The sequence below is a fragment of the Lipotes vexillifer genome, unplaced genomic scaffold (assembly GCF_000442215.2).
Source record: "Lipotes vexillifer unplaced genomic scaffold, Lipotes_vexillifer_v1.1 scaffold293, whole genome shotgun sequence".
Lineage (NCBI taxonomy): Eukaryota > Metazoa > Chordata > Mammalia > Artiodactyla > Lipotidae > Lipotes > Lipotes vexillifer.
The window spans coordinates 112,175-130,408 of record NW_006782084.1 but is presented as its reverse complement, the minus strand read 5'-3'; positions in this window follow the sequence as shown (position 1 = coordinate 130,408).

Sequence of the window (18,234 nt, the reverse complement as noted above, 5' to 3'; positions counted from 1 at the left end):
GGGAAAGATTTCTTTAATAAGGTGACCAAGAGTACAAGGTTGATCAATTTGACTCTATTAAAATTCAGAACACTGATTCATCAAAGGATATAAAAAAAAAAGAAAAAAAAAAAGCCACAAAATAGTTATTTGTAATCCATATAACTACAAAAGGCTAATAGAATATATAAAGAACTCCCTGAAATCAATTTTAAAAAGAAAAACAACATGTTAAAACATGAGTAAAAGATTAAACATGTGTATTTCAGAGAGGAGGAAACACAAATGTCCCTGTAACATATGAAGAGATACTCATACTCATTAGTAATAAAGGAAATGTAAATTAAAATACTAATAAGATACCATTTCACACTCACCACCTTGGCAAAAATTAAGAACTCTGAAAATATTAAGAGTAGGTGAAGATGTAGAAAAGGGGAAAATCTCAAAAACACTGCTTACTGGAGGAAATATAAATTGGTACATTCACCACTTTAGAAAACAATTTGCTATTCCCCAATTTATTTGCATGTATGCTATGGCACAGTAATTGTAGGCACCTACCTCAGAGAATTCCGTCTATCTGTGTACAAGAGAAATGTACAGGAGTGTTCATAATATACAGAAAATAACTTAAATGTCTATCAAGTGTAGAATGGATAAAAAGGCTGTGGTATATGCCTACAATGGAACATTTTGCAGCAGTGAAAATGAATAAACTATAGGTAAAAGCAGCAACACGGATCATTTGAAAATTGATGTTGCAAGAAGCAAGTCAACATAAAGCATGATTCCATTTGCACGAAGTTGAAAAACAGAAAAAAAATATCTTAACAGTATGTTGTGTAAGAATAGTTACATGAGTAATTGTTTTAAAACTATAAGGAAAAACAAAGGGATTATAACATAAAATTCAGAATAGTGGCTTATCTCTGAGGGAGAAGAGAGATGTTCACGGAGGGTTGGAAGGGGACTTGTAGAGATGGTAATGTTCCATGTTTTGCACTGGGTTGTGGATATATAAAAATATATTTCAATACTTTTCTTTAAGTGGTTCCAAGACTCTTTTGTATGTTTGCTGTATTTCATACTAAAACATTTTAAAAACAAAACTCAGCTTTTAATTTTATTCATGATCATTTTCAAACATATAACAAAGCAGAGAGAATAATGATTCCTCTGTTCCTAATACCCAGCTCCAAAATTTATCAACATTTTGTCATTCTTGTTTCTCTCTCTCTTCCTCTCGCTCTCTCTCCCTCACTCTCGCTCTCTCTCTCACACACACGCACACACCCATTTTAATTTTTCTGGAGTGTTTTAAAGCAAATCCCAAACATTGTATCATTTCACCTGCAACACTTTTGATATCTACCTCTAACAAGTAAGAACTTTTTAAAACACAATACCATGATCACCTCTAACAAAGTTGACGACAATTTGTTAAGATCAATACCCAGTTCTTGTTCATTTTTCTCCAATTATCTAAAAATCGCTTTTTGTAGTTCGTTTAAATCAGGATGAAACAATGTCCACATGTTAAATTTGGTTGATATATCTCTTAAGCCTCTTTTAATATATAAACGTTCACCCCCACTCACTTTCTAAATTGATGTTTATTTCTTAAAGAAATCATTTGTCCTATAGAATTTCCCACATGGCTGACTGCAACCTTGTGGTGTCATTTAAAGTTGATGGTTAGTTCTAGAGGTTTAATTACATGCTGGTTCACTGTTTTTAGCAAAGAACACTTCATAGATGGTGCTGAACACGCATAGGTGATGTGATGTCCATCACATCACATCAAGAGAGACACATAATATCTGGTTGTCTCATTTTAGTGATGTTAAGATTGATCAGAAGTTCAGGTATTATCAGTTCGATTTATCCCCTAAAAAGTTCCATGGTTTTAATAGTCATTCATAACTTACCTCAATCCATTATTTCATTAGGGGTTACAAAATTGTGGTTTTCATAGTTTCTTCATTCCTTCTTTACTTATTAGTTGGAAATTGTCTATGGAGAAGAATTTTTCTCACTTCAATTCTTTGGTTAACTTGAAATACAATTAGCACAGGAAGAGCAGGATAAATTTGCTCCTATTTACCAAGTTTCAGAATAATGAGTTGATGCCATAGGAAACTCCAAAGCTAACCAGCTTTAAGTAACAACATCCTGAACTTGTGAATTTTTATATGTTTGATTTGTTCCAATCCACCACAATCATTATTCTTGTTGATGCTCAAACTGTCCCATTTTCAGCTAACGAGAAACCCTTCAAATTGTCTCTTGTGGCTTTTTTTTTTTTTTTTTTAACCAGACCCCAAGAGTCTTTGATAGATTTTTTTTGCTTTCTAGCATAGTAAGATTGTCCTGGGTCCTTGCACAGCTCATGCCCGCACCTGGATTAGCTATTTTTCTAAGAAACCCACATCAGCTTGCTCTTAAAATTTTTTTTCAATAACGAATTCCTTAAAATGTGTTTTTTGTCCTTACTAAATGTGGGGGAAGGAGCTCATGAAATATTCTTTTTTTTTTTTTTTTTTGGCGGTACGCGGGCCTCTCACTGCCGTGGCCTCTCCCGTTGCGGAGCACAGGCTCCGGACACGCAGGCTCAGCGGCCATGGCTCACGGGCCCACCAGCTCCGCGGCATGTGGGATCTTCCCGGACCGGGGCACGAACCCGTGTCCCCCGCATCGGCGGGCGGACTCTCAACCACTGCGCCACCAGGGAAGCCCTAAAAAGCATTTTAAATGAGATGGTACAATGTCCTAAAAGCTGAGATTTAACCAAGCAGTGTGTATATATATTATATATGTATATACATATATGTCTATACATACATACACTCTTCAATGCAGTACTGAAATGAAAAGATATAATATGTGTTTCAAGACCACATAGAAATACTTGATAAAAATAGAAGCCTAAGACTATAAATTCTATCAATTTTTATCTACCAGGGTTCTGTGGCATTATAGGTGATCAGCCAAGTCAAGGGGAAAGTCACTGGTAATTCTATTTGTTTGACGGTGCTGTGGAATTAGAAAGCTGGGGAAGAAAGGAAACACATAAAGGAAGCATCATCTTTAGCTTCCTTAGCACTTGTAAATTTTCCGAATCTAAATTATAGTTGAATTTTAGCAATACTTTGTTTTTGTTCTTAAGACTTCCTGTACTCTTATCTACACTTTATCAGCATCATTGCCATCACAGTTATTTTGACATTATTTTAACATCATACTTTTCGTTTATTTATTTAGTTTTGGCCACGGCTGCTTGAGGGATTTCAGGTCCCCGACCAGGGATGGAACCCTCCTTCAGCGGTGAAAGCATGGAGTCCTAACCATTAGACCGCCAGAGAATTCCCCATAATTACTTTTTAGTTTACAAAAACCTCACATGTAAGTTACCTCATTTGATCCTCACTGAAATCGTTCCAGGTAGATGCTGTTATTAAGGGCACAGACTCCAGAGTCAGACTGCCCAGGTTTAAAGCTGGCTGTTCCCCTCCCTGACTAGAAAAGTGTAAAATGAGGTTTATGAGAGGATTAAAAGAGTTGATATCCATAAAGCATTTAAACTAGTGCCTGGCACAAAATAAGCACTATAAAAGTATTAATTACTATTCTTTTATATATTAAAAAAAGGAGATATTCAGTAATTGGCCTAAATAAGGTAGTTCTTTATGGTAAGTTAAAAATCTAGGGTAAAACCCCAGGACTGCTGATGCTAAAAGCCCTATTTTTAAATATTGTTTAGTACTACCTTCTTACTTAGATTGTGTTTCCTTTATATTTCTTTCCTCCTTCTCTTCTCTCTCCCTTTGATCGCTTTCTTTCTCTCATCTTTTTCTTCGCCCTCAGCTTCTCCTTTCTCTCCTCTCCCTTTTCCTTTTCCTACCCCTACCATCACCCTTACCACCTGTTCCAACACTAGTGCCACCAACATCATCACCAGAAACATTACCGTGATGAACTGAATTGCCTGTGAACTTGAAAGGAGCTCAAGCTGATAAATTTCTTTTTCATGGGACGACAGAGAAGGAAGGAAGGAAGAAAAAGGTGATTTTAGCTGACAGTCATACTATGCTATATATTTAACTTGTAGATATGATCTCTACTTATTTATAAAAAACAAGGCCTGAGATGAAAAATGTACTTGAAAAGTTTAACAGCAGCTTAGACAATGAAGAAGAAAAGATTACTGAACTTGAACAGATAGCAATAGACGTATCCAGAATGAAAAATAAATGCAGAAACACTAAACTGTGCTAATACTAGGAATAAAAATTGATAATTTATAGAAAATTATTATCTAGAAAAATATGAAAATGCTTGTGTGAAAATTACAATAGCATGTGAGTTAGGGTTTTGTGATACTGGATAGTTTTTGTTGCTGTTGCTGCTTTAATTTTCAATGTTTATTAATTCCATCGTTTAGCACATGCCTCCTGGGTAGCCTGATACTGTGTTAATCAACATGGCACTAAAGGCAAACTGAATATAGTTCCTGTCCTTAAGTGGTTCTCAGTCTAATAGTGAAAACAGACATGTAAACATACGATTGCTATAGAGTGTGGTAACCTGGATACGGAGGAAGCGCCTTATTTGGACTGAGGATGTCCAATGAAGCTTTTTTTTTTTTTGGTACGCGGGCCTCTCACTGTTGTGGTCTCTCTCGTTGCGGAGCACAGGCTCCGGACGCGCAGGCTCAGTGGCCATGGCTCACGGGCCCAGCCGCTCCGCGGCACGTGGGATCTTCCCGGACCGGGGCACGAACCCGCGTTCCCTGCCTCGGCAGGCAGACTCTTAACCACTGCGCCACCAGGGAAGCCCCAATGAAGCGTTTTTAAGAAGAGACACTTCTAGCTATAGTTTGTGAGGAAAAAAATAATTCACCAAGTAAATAGGGATACAAGTGGAATGAAGCAAGAGTAGAGTTGAAGGAGAATTGGAAAATTCTAGACAAAATATTGGTATATGCAAACGTGTTGGAGAACTACAAATCTTTCGTTATGACTTAAATTCCAAGTACATGCAGAGGTGAGTAGGGATTGAAGCTGGAAAGGCTAAGTGGGGACTAGATCATGACAACCTTATTAGAATACTACTCTGCAATAAGTGGACATTTCCAATGTTTCTGGCATAGGCAACATGAACTAGTAAATCACTTGGGCTTTATTCTGCCGGTATAAGGGAGTTATTAAGGGGTTTTACAGAGTCTGAGTTGTAATTTGAGTTACAAGGTCAGATTTACGATTAGAAAGATTACAGTGTCATCAGTATGGTAGATAGATTCAATGGCAATGGGGGAGATTAGAATCAAATACTCCAGTTATTCCAGGGAAGATATGACAACGGCTTAATCTAGAGTCAGGATGTATAAGAGCAATGAGAGCTGCCCATTCTGGGTGCAGGCAATAAGGGAGTGTGATATTAGTGATAAAAACACTCCTCCCTGAAAAAAATCTTTTGTTGGTGTAAGTTCCAAATAATTGCCATGGTTACTGCTGAATTTAATCATTGTATGTATTTGTTATATATTGCTGCTTAACAAATTATCCCAACTTTAGCAACTTAAACAACATATGATCATTATTTCACATGATTTCTGAGGGTCGGTAATTTGGGAGTGGCTTAGCTGGATGATTCTGACTCAGGGTCTCTCATAAGATTTAGATGTCTACTGGGACTGTAGTCGCCTGAAGGTCAAGGGCTGGAGGATCCACTTCCAACCTCACTTATGGCTATTGGCTGGCATCCTCAGTTCCTCTCAATGTGAGTCTTTGTATCGGACTGCTCTGCTAATGACATGACAGCTGTATATACATATATAGTGTGTACGTGTGTGTGTGTGTGTGCATGTGTATAGAGAGAGAGAGAGAGAGAAAGAGAGAGAGAAACTCAACCAAGGTAGAGGCTGTAGTGTCTATTATAACCTAAATCTCAGAAGTGGCATACTATCAATTCTAATTCTGACACATTCTATTAGTTACAGTGTGACAAGAATGTGAATACAAGGAGTGGCATCTTGGAGTCTGACTGCCACAGTAACATATGTAGAAATTTCAAAGGAACACATTCTTACTCCGTACACTTTTACTTACTTACTCATACAGTACACACTGTGGGCTACCTGGAAGTTAATTCAGAAAATTACCCAGTAAGCAATTACTCCCCATTCCCCTCTCCTCCCAGCCTCTGGCAATCAGCAATCTGCTTTCTGTTTCTGCTTTCTGTTTCTGGCAAACAGCAATCTGCTTTCTGTTTCTATGGATTTGCCAATTCTGGATATTTCATATAAACAGATTTATACACCATGTGACCTTTTTTGCCTGGCTTCTTGCACTAAGCATGTTTTTGCGGTTCATCTACATTGTAGCATGTATCAGTATTTCATCCCTTTTTATGGCTAAATAATATTCCATTGTATGTGTATACCACAATTTGTTTATCCATTCATCCGTTGATGAATATTTGGCCTGTTTCCATCTTTTGGCTATTGTGAGTAGTGCTGTTATGAACATTTATGTAAAGTATTTGGGGCAGAGGGGATTGATTTTAAGGTGCCAGTGAAAATGTGAATGAATATGTCCAGCAGGTATTTGTCTCTGTGGGTCTGAGTTAAGAGGAGAGGTCAGAGATGGAGATAGACTTGGAGTCAGCAACTGTATATGGGTTGTGGTCAAAACCAAGAGGGAAAGCATGTAGAGAGAAAAGAGCAGTAGACTGAAGGTAGGAGTTAAGTCAAAATGTCTATGGCATACAGGACTTGGCTAAAGCCTCTAGACATTCTCTGGTCTAACACTTTGAGTGTAAGCATTAAGCTAGTTCACATTATACAGAGCTTCTCATTTATCATTGACCTATAGGCTTTGTAGGATCGCATAACTCCCTTTAATAACTTATTTAACAGTTTAGTTATTTTACTATCAAGAAATCCCTACTTTCTAGGTGCTCAAATTGTAATTTATGACATAAGAAATCACATCCTGCCCTGTGGAAGATGGATAATGTTTAGTCACTGCTCTGTGATATAGAGAACTTCTCCAGCATCTTTTTTATTGAGTAAATAACTTCAGGCCTTTCACCTTTCCTTTAAATATTTTCTAAAATTTAGATGCATTTTCTGGGTTGCCCATAATTTACTACATCATGATTTAATTGGATAGTCCAGTAAAACACTGTCTTCTTATGCTCAGTGAAGTGTGTGCTCTACCAAGCTCTTACAGTCCACCCTTCTTTGAAGATAGTATCGTGTTCTGTTATTATAACAAGGAAACAAGACAAATCCACTATTGATTTATCAGTATCTTTAACTTGTGCTCCATTGTAATCTCAAACCCCTTTATTGATGGCATGTCTAGATTATTTCTCCTGTTACATCAGCAGAGAGTATTTCAATTTCAGGGTATGTGTTAATTAATGTTGCCCTTGTACTTTTCGATCAAAATTCTTTGTTTACACATACCTCTAATTTACAAAGAACACTTTCAATCTTCTTCTTATATTTTTTTAAGTGTTAATAATCTTGTCATATTTGCTATCATACCAGAATTGAGAATTTTCTCAGTTCCATTTTGTCACTCATAAGGAATGCTGAACAACATTGGGAACCTAAAATTCACCCCTTGTGTGGTAGTTTTCTAGATTTCTTAGATTGACACTAAGCTGTCCACCTGCACTTTGGGGGGACATTACTCCGCATCAACTTACACGTCTAGGATTGCATGAAACGTTTTATGTTTGCAACCTTCCCACTTTAATGGATAGTGGAGCATAAGCAAGATTGTTTGGTGGACTAAATCCCAGTTCATACAAACCTCAGTCATTTATATTTCCTGCAGGTACAATGCAGAATGCCAGTGATTGTAAGCCATCCAATCTTTGACAGGACTTTCAGTGTTTGGCATATATTGTGATTGACTTAGCAACGATAATGAAATGCGAGTAATGCTGCACTTTCAAGATGCTTTAGATGGATTTCCTTGTATTTGGGAGATGTCTGGCCCAAGGGGAGGAGGAAATCTAATTGAGCATTCAGAAGGACTGTACCTGCACCCTGATGTCTAGAAGGAAGGAAGTTAGACTTCTGGGTAATGTGATTACATGGCAGTGGTGTTTACTGCTGTGGAATCATTAGAATATTTCAACTTTTTGAAAGATAGATCTCTTATGTACTCAAAGGGTAATGAACACCCCTTAATGAATGCTGTGCAGGGAGACTAGATCGCTTGCTGTGTAATTGGCATTTGTGGGGAATGGGCAAAGTGTGGTTAGGTCAGGGCACCTCTGACCCACCAGGATCCAACCTGAAAAATGACCATTTTCTATGGCTTCCTGAAGGTCAGGCTTACATTTAACTTCCGTGGATCTTTCACAATTCATAGCTCTTTTACAATGCCAGCCATTTACTAAATGTTTTCTTACTTAATCCTCTCTGTCACCCTGCTTTGTAGGTTACTATCCTTGCATTTGCAGATAAGAAGACAAAGACTGTGTGAGGTTACCTCTTGCCCAAGGCTTCAGAGTGGAGGAATCAGGTTTTGAACGGAGTTCATACTCAATGCATTATGCCTCAATATTTCACTTTAAGCAAAGAGCCAATGGAACATATAAATGGTTCAGTTAATTTTATAATTAATTTGAAATTAATAGGCACATTTATATAAATTTTCTATAATATTGTGTTATCAATCTTTATCTTTTTTTTTTAATTTTTAAATTTTTTTGCCAGCACTGTGCAGCATGTGGGATCTTCTTTCCCTGACCAGGGATTGAGCCTGTGCCCCCTGCGTTGGGAGCACGGAGTTTTAACCAACAGACCACCAGGGAAGTCCCTCAACCCTTATCTTATAAAAGCATCTTCTGATCTTAATACAGATATAACTATAGTTGTAAATATAGCTGTAAATATAGTTTATATAGTTGTAAAATCTTTAGCAAATGCACGATTTCAAGCTCTACTTTTCTCATACAACTTTTCATTTACATTTTCACAAGTTGTTTAGTTTTTATTGTTATAATTTTAGTAACTACATAAAGATACAGTCAATAAATACTGACTCTTTTAAAAAAAAATCTTAATGTAGTAGTGAAAATTAAGACAGTCTCACACAAGTACACCTCATTTTAGGAAAACCAGAATTATGGACAAACAAAAGAAGCAAAACAGAGGGTGGGTATTTTCTTAAGGAAAGGACTCAATATAGAATTCCTTTAAATAATATGCTCCCCTGGATCCCCAGGGGATTCAGTTTCCTAAAACTAAGAGTTACACCCTTTTGTAACTGCCTAAGGGTGAATACTTTCTGAGATCCTTTCTAGCACATCATGACTAATGCATTGATTGGGTAAAACGAGGCTACCCATATACTCTAGGGTTTTCCAGTTACAGAAACCTACAGGAATGAAGGATGTGTTTACATCTCAGGCTCTGGTGGTTCAACAAAAACTCGGAAGACTTCTTCTCTCATTTGCTCCTACCCTGCTGAGTCCAGGGTCTTCTAGGATCCTAGTGTCCTCAGGATGTCAGGGACAGTGTGCGGTCATCTATTCTCGTCCATTCTCCTGCCTTCAGTCGGGACCACACCCAAACCCGCCCAGACAGAGGAGAGTCTGCTCTATTTTTAACAAGACCCAGGGACTGGGAGCATTCTTCCTTTCCCATTTCAAATCCAATCCACACTTTTGGTTTGCTTTTCACGCAATTAGAGGGCCTCCATGCACTTCTTACAAATTTCCATCTAATACAAGAGGCATTTTCCACAAATTTAAAATTAAGGAAATAATAAAAATGGACCAAATAGAAAATAAGATGTATTTTAGATTGTCTGTGACTTTAAATATACTAGTAAAATGTCACATTATGTTGTAAGATTAGGATATGCACTAGCAAATAGGGTTTTCTAAAATCCCAAATTCTGTGAGTGTAATTACATAATCTTAAAAATCTTAAGACATTTGACTAGGAACATATGCTTATGTCTAAGAGAGAAAATGATGTACCTTTCACACAAACCCCCCAAAAAGATTTCATTTTTGCTTAGTGAGATTAGATTATATTTAAGCAAGATTATATTTGAACAAGGTTATATTTAAGATACGCAATAATGAAAACTACTACACCTCCTTCTACACTTTTATTTTTGTTCAGTGAGGTTAGATTGCTTTGGGGGAATAATCGCTATTTACCATTCTGCTAGTGTTTTGCTAATTGCCTCCCATCAGATTTTATTTAGTTCTTATACACATCAGGAAGCTGAAAATTTTGAGGAGATGTAAAAGGACAAAGATTAGTCAAGGATAGAAGTGACTACTTTAACTCATACCTGATCAACATCCCTTTTTTTTTTTTTAATGTTTTCCATTCAGCCCCCTCCCAAAATGAAATGCTTGTTTGATATTGCAGGGGAATCTTTCTTTATAGGTGAGGACATGCTTTCCTTTTTTTTTTTTTTTTTTTTTTGCGATACGCGGGCCTCTCACTGTTGTGGCCTCTGCCGTTGCGGAGCACAGGCTCCGGACGCACAGGCTCAGCAGCCATGGCTCACGGGCCCAGCCGCTCCGCGGCATGTGGGATCTTCCCGGACCGGGGCACGAACCTGCGTCCCCTGCATCGGCAGGCGGACTCTCAACCACTACACAACCAGGGAAGCCCGAGATGCTTTCTTAAAGCATCCTGCATTATTGTTGTAGTTTCGGCTAATTTATAAGTTTATTCTACAAAAATAAATCAGTTGTCTTCCTCTGATATCAACATTCTGACAAGCCTGGTCTCCTCATTTTATTTTTCTTAGAAAATTCCTATTTTGAAGAATGTAAAAAAGATTGAATACTCTTCCTTGATCCAGTCTGCTTTTGTCTGTATTCTTTCTTTCTTTTTTTGGTACTGAGGCTGATATGTAGCCACATGTGCTAGATAAGAATTCTTTATCAGATTCAGCCATTCTGCACATGATTAATTTTGTTATGGTCAAAACAGAATGTGTTTTCTAGGTTCCTCTGGCAGTCACTGTATACAGCTACTCCTGCCCTTAAATCATCTTAATTTGTGTATAGTAAAGTAGAGTATGTCCTGATTGAAACAATTGTTTTTTTCCACTCATGCTACAGCATTTCCTGGGCTTTCTAAGGTCATATCTTCGAAAAAACGGTTAATGTCACTTTGACAGGCTGTCTTGATCTTTTCCCATGAATTATAAAACCCCCATGACGAAGGCATGATTTTATTTTTCATGTTATAACAAATTTTGAGGCAAATTACATTAGTAAGAAAGAGAAAAAAGAAGATAACAGTCTGAATCAGGTAACAAAATCAAAAGAAAAAAGAAGTGGAAAACAAGATATCTTTCTCATCAGGCACTGGTAAAAATTTACAATCTCCTCAAGTGCAATGAAATTTTGTATTTTACCAGTGCTCAGTAGGTTTATGACTAACAAATATTACTGAGTGGTTAATATGTCTACAGACTCAGAAAATTTAGCCAAAGATATATTTTCTGATCATTTCAAACTACTGTGCCGTCTCTTTATATTGTATAGCAGATGGCTTGGCGGATGGGAGTTAGGAAATAGATTTGAACCCTTGTTCTCTTGTTTAATTGCTGTGTGACCCTGGGCAAGTTACTTGACCTCTGTGTACCTTAGTTTCCTCATTATAAAATGGGGGAAGATAAAATCATTATGCTGTATACCTTAATCTTATACAGTGCTGTAAGTCAATTATATCTCAATAAAACTGAAAAAATAATGAGGAGGCTAATAATTTTTCCCATTTATAAGTTATATTAAATGGGTATGAATAAATATATATTTATTCATATCATATGACTTATAATATTACTTATGTCATAAGTCTATATCACTAAGTATTATTTACCTGGTAAATAATAAATAAGTTAGCTATTATTACTAATTTTAAAACATAAGATCTCATTGCTGCGATTATTATATGGATCTTGGACATTGGCAAAAATTACAGTGTTTGGAAATGATTGCCCAGAGAATAGGAGTTCTTCATAGAAATTCCAGACAGCACAGAAACTTGTAGAAGACGTGCAAACGTGAAGAAAAGAATTAACCCTTTACTGAGCAGAGTTACCACTATTCTGTGATGAATTGAATCTTAAGTTAACTGTCATGAAGTGTCACAGAGGCAACTCTGACTTTCTTGAGATGCCCAGAGCTGGCCTGACCTCACCAGTCAGTGGGATCCATATTCCAAACTCACTTTAGTTTAAGGGGACCTGAAAACTGCCTTAAATTTATACTTGTCACCTTCTCTACTTGCTCCATGGTGCACTTCCAAATCTCACCTGTGTTCTCCACATTTGGGTAACCAGTTGTCAAGTTTCAAACTTCTTCAGACAGCATTGGAACAGTCAGTAAAAATCACCGGATCATCTTTAAATTCTCCATAGTCTTCATGCTATAAGAATTACTTCATTTTAAAAGAACGATGAGCAGATTAGAATACTTTTTCGTTTCTAATGTTCATTAGTTTGCTAGACATATATATATTGAACACTAGCCATGTGTTAAGCATTTGTTATGTAAGGATAAATAAACCATGGTCCTTGTCCAAGTTGGGATTTACATGCTGGTAGTTTAGTGTTATCTTATATAGCTGATTCTCTTACTGTTTTGTTTACGCACTAAAATTTATTTGTAATTCCAAAACCAGTTCTTGTGGCTTTTGTGGTCATTTGTGGACGTGCACAGAGCAGCAAAGAATTTTAGTCTCCTGTCAGGCACATTTTCAGTTCAAGTTGAGCAAGGTGATCTCTGCCTTCTTGTTTCAGCTCTTAGCCTGTAAATGGTGTGCTTTTTGCAGTCTATTTGTTGCCATGAGTTTTGCATTTTTGTGCTCTTTGTTGATGATTTCACTGTTTAAAATGGCCTCAAATGTTGTGGTGAAGTACTGTCTAGTGTGTTCCTTAAACACTGAACTGTGATGTTCCTTATGGAGAAAATATGCTTTGTGTAGGCATGAGTTATAGTGCTTTGGCTGTGAGCTCAATGTTAATGAATCAACAAGATGGTACATTCAGAAAAAGGAAGAGGAAATCCATCCATCTGTACATGAGGCTGCTCGGGAAAGTATGACACCTATAGTCCATGATGAAGTTATAAAAAAGAGAAAAAATGTAACTGTATTTGTGGAGTCATGAGATGATGAATTGTTGTGAGGCTGAAAACAAAGGAATTTACGTTCATGTTACCTAGGGTCATGAAAATGTTAAACCCATCTTGTCTAGTGTTTTATTATAAAGAAATATGTCAATAATTGTTTGTAATATATATATGTGTATATATATGTATATATACCATTATATTACATATAATATTATATATATTATTATATATGTATAATCATATATATATTTTGTCTTTAAACAGAAACACACATGAAACAAGAATATGTATTGATTTTGTTCTGACCAGAAGCTCACAGGAACCTAACCCTGTATTTCCCCTAGGAGCAATGGCTCAGTATTCATTAATTCAGTGTTTTCAGTGACTTTGCAGAACACAACTACTGTGAACAACAAGAATTTACTGCATATTCTTTGATAGTCTACAGCAGTGGTTCTCAACCAGGGCAATTTTGCACCCCCTGGGACATTAAGGTATGTGTGGAGGTGTTTTGATGGTCATGACTTGGTGGGGAGTGGGGCTGGGAGGGGGTGCTACTGGCTTCTAGTGGTTAAAGGCAAAGGATGCTGTTATACTTCCTACAATGCACAGGACAGCTCCGCACAATGAAGAATTATCCCATCAAAAATGTCAACAGTGCCAAAGTTGAGAAACCCCACTCTATACCAAGTCTTCAAACTTTCTCTGTAAGGACTGGATAGTTAATATTTTCATGTATTTGGGCAGTGTGGTCTCCATTACAACTATTTGACTCTGCCATTGTAGCATGAAAACAGCTACTGACAATATACCAGCTGACAATGGGTGTATCTGTTTCATGATAAACTTTATTTATAAAAATGGTCAGCCTGCTGGATTTGGGCCTGGGCTATAGTCTGTGGACTCCTCCATAGCAGTAAATCTTAATCTTGAATGCTCATTAGAAGAATCCAGGAGCTTTTAAACAATGGTATCGCCTGGACTCCTGTTCCCCCAATTCTGATTTGATTGGTCTGGGAGGGGACCCCAGTGTTGGTATTAGTTAAAAGCATCCTATGGTTGAGAATGTACAGCCAATGTTGAGAGCCATCACTATGAGATAGTTGCTCTTTGTGTATTTGAAAACTGACCCAGCCCAGTAGACCCTTATCAGCAGCTGGGAGAGCCTTCTCTTGCAGTCTGGCTTTTGTCCCAGGCACTCTCCTGAAAGTCAGCAAATTAATGGCCTTTTTTAGTGCTCATTCCTCTGCACCCCTGAGGTTCAGATTTAGAAACATTTCATGCTTTCAGGTACCTTGAAACTCCTCACTCTCCTGGTTCTCCTTCTATGCTTCTAACTACTCTTCTGCCTCTTCTTCAACCTTTTGCACATTAAATATAGATGCTCTCCAAAGAGCTGTCCTAGGGTTCTTCTCTGATTAATTTTCCCTGGCCTGTGTCATGGCTTTACCTCTCTAGAAACAATGTTCATGTAACTATCTTTTGGCCTGATCTCTCCCACAGGGGCTGTTTTGGTGGGCCACCTGGTGACTCTATTCTTGATCATGGTTTTGGAAATTAGATATGAAAAGTCATAGTCATAAAACTAAGCTACAGTCTCTTCTTCCAGATATCAATTCCCACTGCATAGGACATTTCATAAAACATTTTGAAAACTACCATCCTTACTGTGGAACTATCTGCAGGAGAAACAACCCCACAATAAGGTCTTTTGGGGACTTTGTAATGTACCTTATGCATCTGGGTCCACCTCATGCTGAATAGAAAGTTACCAGTGTATATAGGCTAAATACTATTTAATAAGAATAAGTAAAGGAAATACCAGTTTTTCTTTTAGGTCACCAGAGCACTCCTATAGTTCAGAGGTAAAATAATGAGACACTCACTCATTGTCAGATGCATCCTGCAGATCTTGGCAGGAGATAGGTGAGACACACAAACTGGGTAAACGGCAAGAGTTTTAAGGGGGTCTTTTTACAAAGGTATGGGCAGGTGTATTTGTTTCCTAGAGCTACTGTAACAAATTACTACTAACTTGGTGGCTCAAAACAACAGAAGTTTATTCTCTCACCAATCTGGAAGCCAGAAGTCCAAAATCAAGGTGTTGGCCAGACTGCACTCCCTCCAGAGGCTCTAGAGGAGAATCCTTCCTGGCCTCTTCCAGCTTCTGTTGGTTATTGGCATTCTTTGGCTTTCTTGACTGTGGCTACATCACTCCAATCTCTGCCTCTGTTTTTACGTTGCCTTCTCCTCTTCTGTCTGTGTCAAATTCCTCTTTGCCTTTCTTTCATAAGGACACTTGTCGTTGGATTTAGGGCCCACCCAAACAGTCAAGGATGATCTCCTAATCTCAAGATCCTCAACTTAATTACATCTGCAAAGATCATTTTTACAAACAAGAGGTTAAGATGTGGACATCTTTTAATATCTTTCTTGGGGCCACCATTCAACCCATTATAGCAGGATTGGGAGAAACCAACAGGGACTGTGAAACCCTATAGGGTGTATTTACTAGGACTGCAGGAGACGGGAGGAAGTACTCAATGGAATCTAGAGCCAGTAGCTATAACTGCAGGTGGGGAGGGAGGCACCTGTATGGTTTGAAAGAGAATTTCACTTGACATAAAGAAAGCTGGGGGAAAAAACACCCAACTTTATCCCCTTTCCACCCTCCTACTGGTGCTTCTCGTTGGTTGAATCAGAGGAAAAGATGCTCAGTGATGCAGTCTATAAAAGAGAAGGGTGAATGGTGGATTTGGAAGGGCAAACAGAAAACATCCCATACATCAGGACATTACCATTCCTGAAGAGGAGTGGAAAAAGTTCTCAAGTTAGAAGTTCAGATGAGGTTGCTTTCACAAGAAGAAATGAGAACATATTTCTTTTTTTTTCTGTAATTTCAGACCATTACACACTGGTACAGGGAAATACTAATTACTTACCTCTGTGTTTTGGGAAAAGAAGTGTCAGCAGAGTACAAACCACCACAGTCCTTTCCATATATAGGAACAATCCCATTATCATAAGCATCATCATTATTATTACAATTCTATTTCCCTTGTTTATATTCCTTTTCTGTCTCAAAAGGAATTTAGGTGGTTCATGAAGAAGAAGAAATGTATCACAGGAAGATGAAATTAATATAGAAAGTCAAGACCATGGAAAGGAAGAGAAAGCAAATATGTCATCCTCAAGGGCTAATATAGTTGCTGTGATTGAGCATCAGATTTGGTTCTACCTTCCTGGCAGCTGTCATTATGATAACATAGTTATGTCCACATGTTACCCTAACAGAACTTTGCTTATCTAGCCAAGAGAAACTCTGCAACACGTGATTCCATAAAGGCTGTCTTCCTCAACCACACACGTAACAGTCACTTTCTATGATTAAAAATTACCAGATAATTTGCTAATCATGGGTTATGGAAATAAAATTTTGAAGAATGGGGAAAAAACTGTAGAAGAATCTAGAGGGACCAGAAGAAAAGAAGCAATGAAGGATGGACTTCCCTCATGGTGCTGTGGTTAAGAATCTGCCTGCCAGTGCAGGGGACACAGGTTCCATCACTGGTCTGGGAAGATCCTAAATGCTGCGGAGCAACTAAGCCCGTGCGCCACAACTACTGAGCCTGCGCTCTAGAGCCCGCGAGTCACAACTACTGAGCCCGCGTGCCTAGAGCCCGTGCTCCGCAACGAGAGAAGCCACCACAATGAGAAGCCCTCGCACCGCAACAAAGAGTACCCCCTGCTCACCACAACTAGAGAAAGCCCGTGCGCAGCAATGAAGACCCAGCGCAGACAAAAATAAATAAATTTTAAAAAAGAAAAGAAAAAAGAAACAATGAAGGAGGGAAGAGGGAACATTTTAAGGTCCATGTAGCTCTTCTAATTGCTAATTATTTTCAAATTTTCTCACCCCTTCTTTTACATTTTTTGTTTTATTGAGATATTTAAATATAAAACATTTAAATTTTAAATATTTCATTTTACTATTGTTTTATTATAATATATAATAATATACATCTATTATAAATTCACCAACTTTACATGAATTTTTTATGATTTTTGATAAGTCTTTATAGCTGTCAAACTACTACAACAATCATGATACATTACATTTTCATCACCGCCCCTTGGCTTCCTGCGGGGCCACCCTAAGGGGGCAGAAGAGTGGGAGGGAGACCTTATCCATATTTCAGTGCTGGTTAAAAACATACCTTGTTTTTCTTTTGGGGGGTACGTGGGCCTCTCACTGCTGTGGCCTCTCCCATTGCGGAGCACAGGCTCCGGACGCGCAGGCTCAGCGGCCATGGCTCACGGGCCCAGCCGCTCCGCGGCATGTGGGATCCTCCCGGACCGGGGCACGACCCCGTGTCCCCTGCATCGGCAGGCGGACTCTCAACCACTGCGCCACCAGGGAAGCCCCCATACCTTGGTTTTTGACTCAAGGTGCTAATTTATGTATTTTACACATTTGTACTCTGAGCCCCAAGGTTCTTAACTATAAGTTACAAGCAGGTTAAGATAAGTCTCTGAAATCTCTACAGGATCTATTCTCCTTTTTATTCTACTTCTAGGTAAAGTCGTATTTGAAGGAGCCTACAGGAAGAGCCACAATTTTCATAATTCAGCTAGAGCTTATGATCCATAATTTACTACATTGAAAACAAATTAAACTTACCAATGTCTACCTCCAAAGGTCTGAAAATTTATTTAAACAGGGTAAATTTCTTCTTTTTCTATGAAAATAGGCAAAATATTGCCATTTAATATCCCCATTCCAAACACTCTGCAGCACATACACAAATAACTGAGGGGTTGAGGTGCCTGTATTGATAATTCAAGTTTCAGAAAGGGATTCTGAGAAAATGTTTTATTGCTTACGTGGTCCAGACTGACTGTCTCCATTAAATACATTCACAGGATAATTGCTTAACTTTCCACTTTCCTTTTCTGGTGAAGTCACATATAATATGTCCAAAATGGCTAGAAGGAATCATGGGATTTATGCATATAAATACAGCATTGCTTTTCAGAAAGGACAGAATATGTTCAGGAACTATTTATATTCTGGGTAAGCTTTGAATTGTATATTTTACATGCATAGAAAATAAT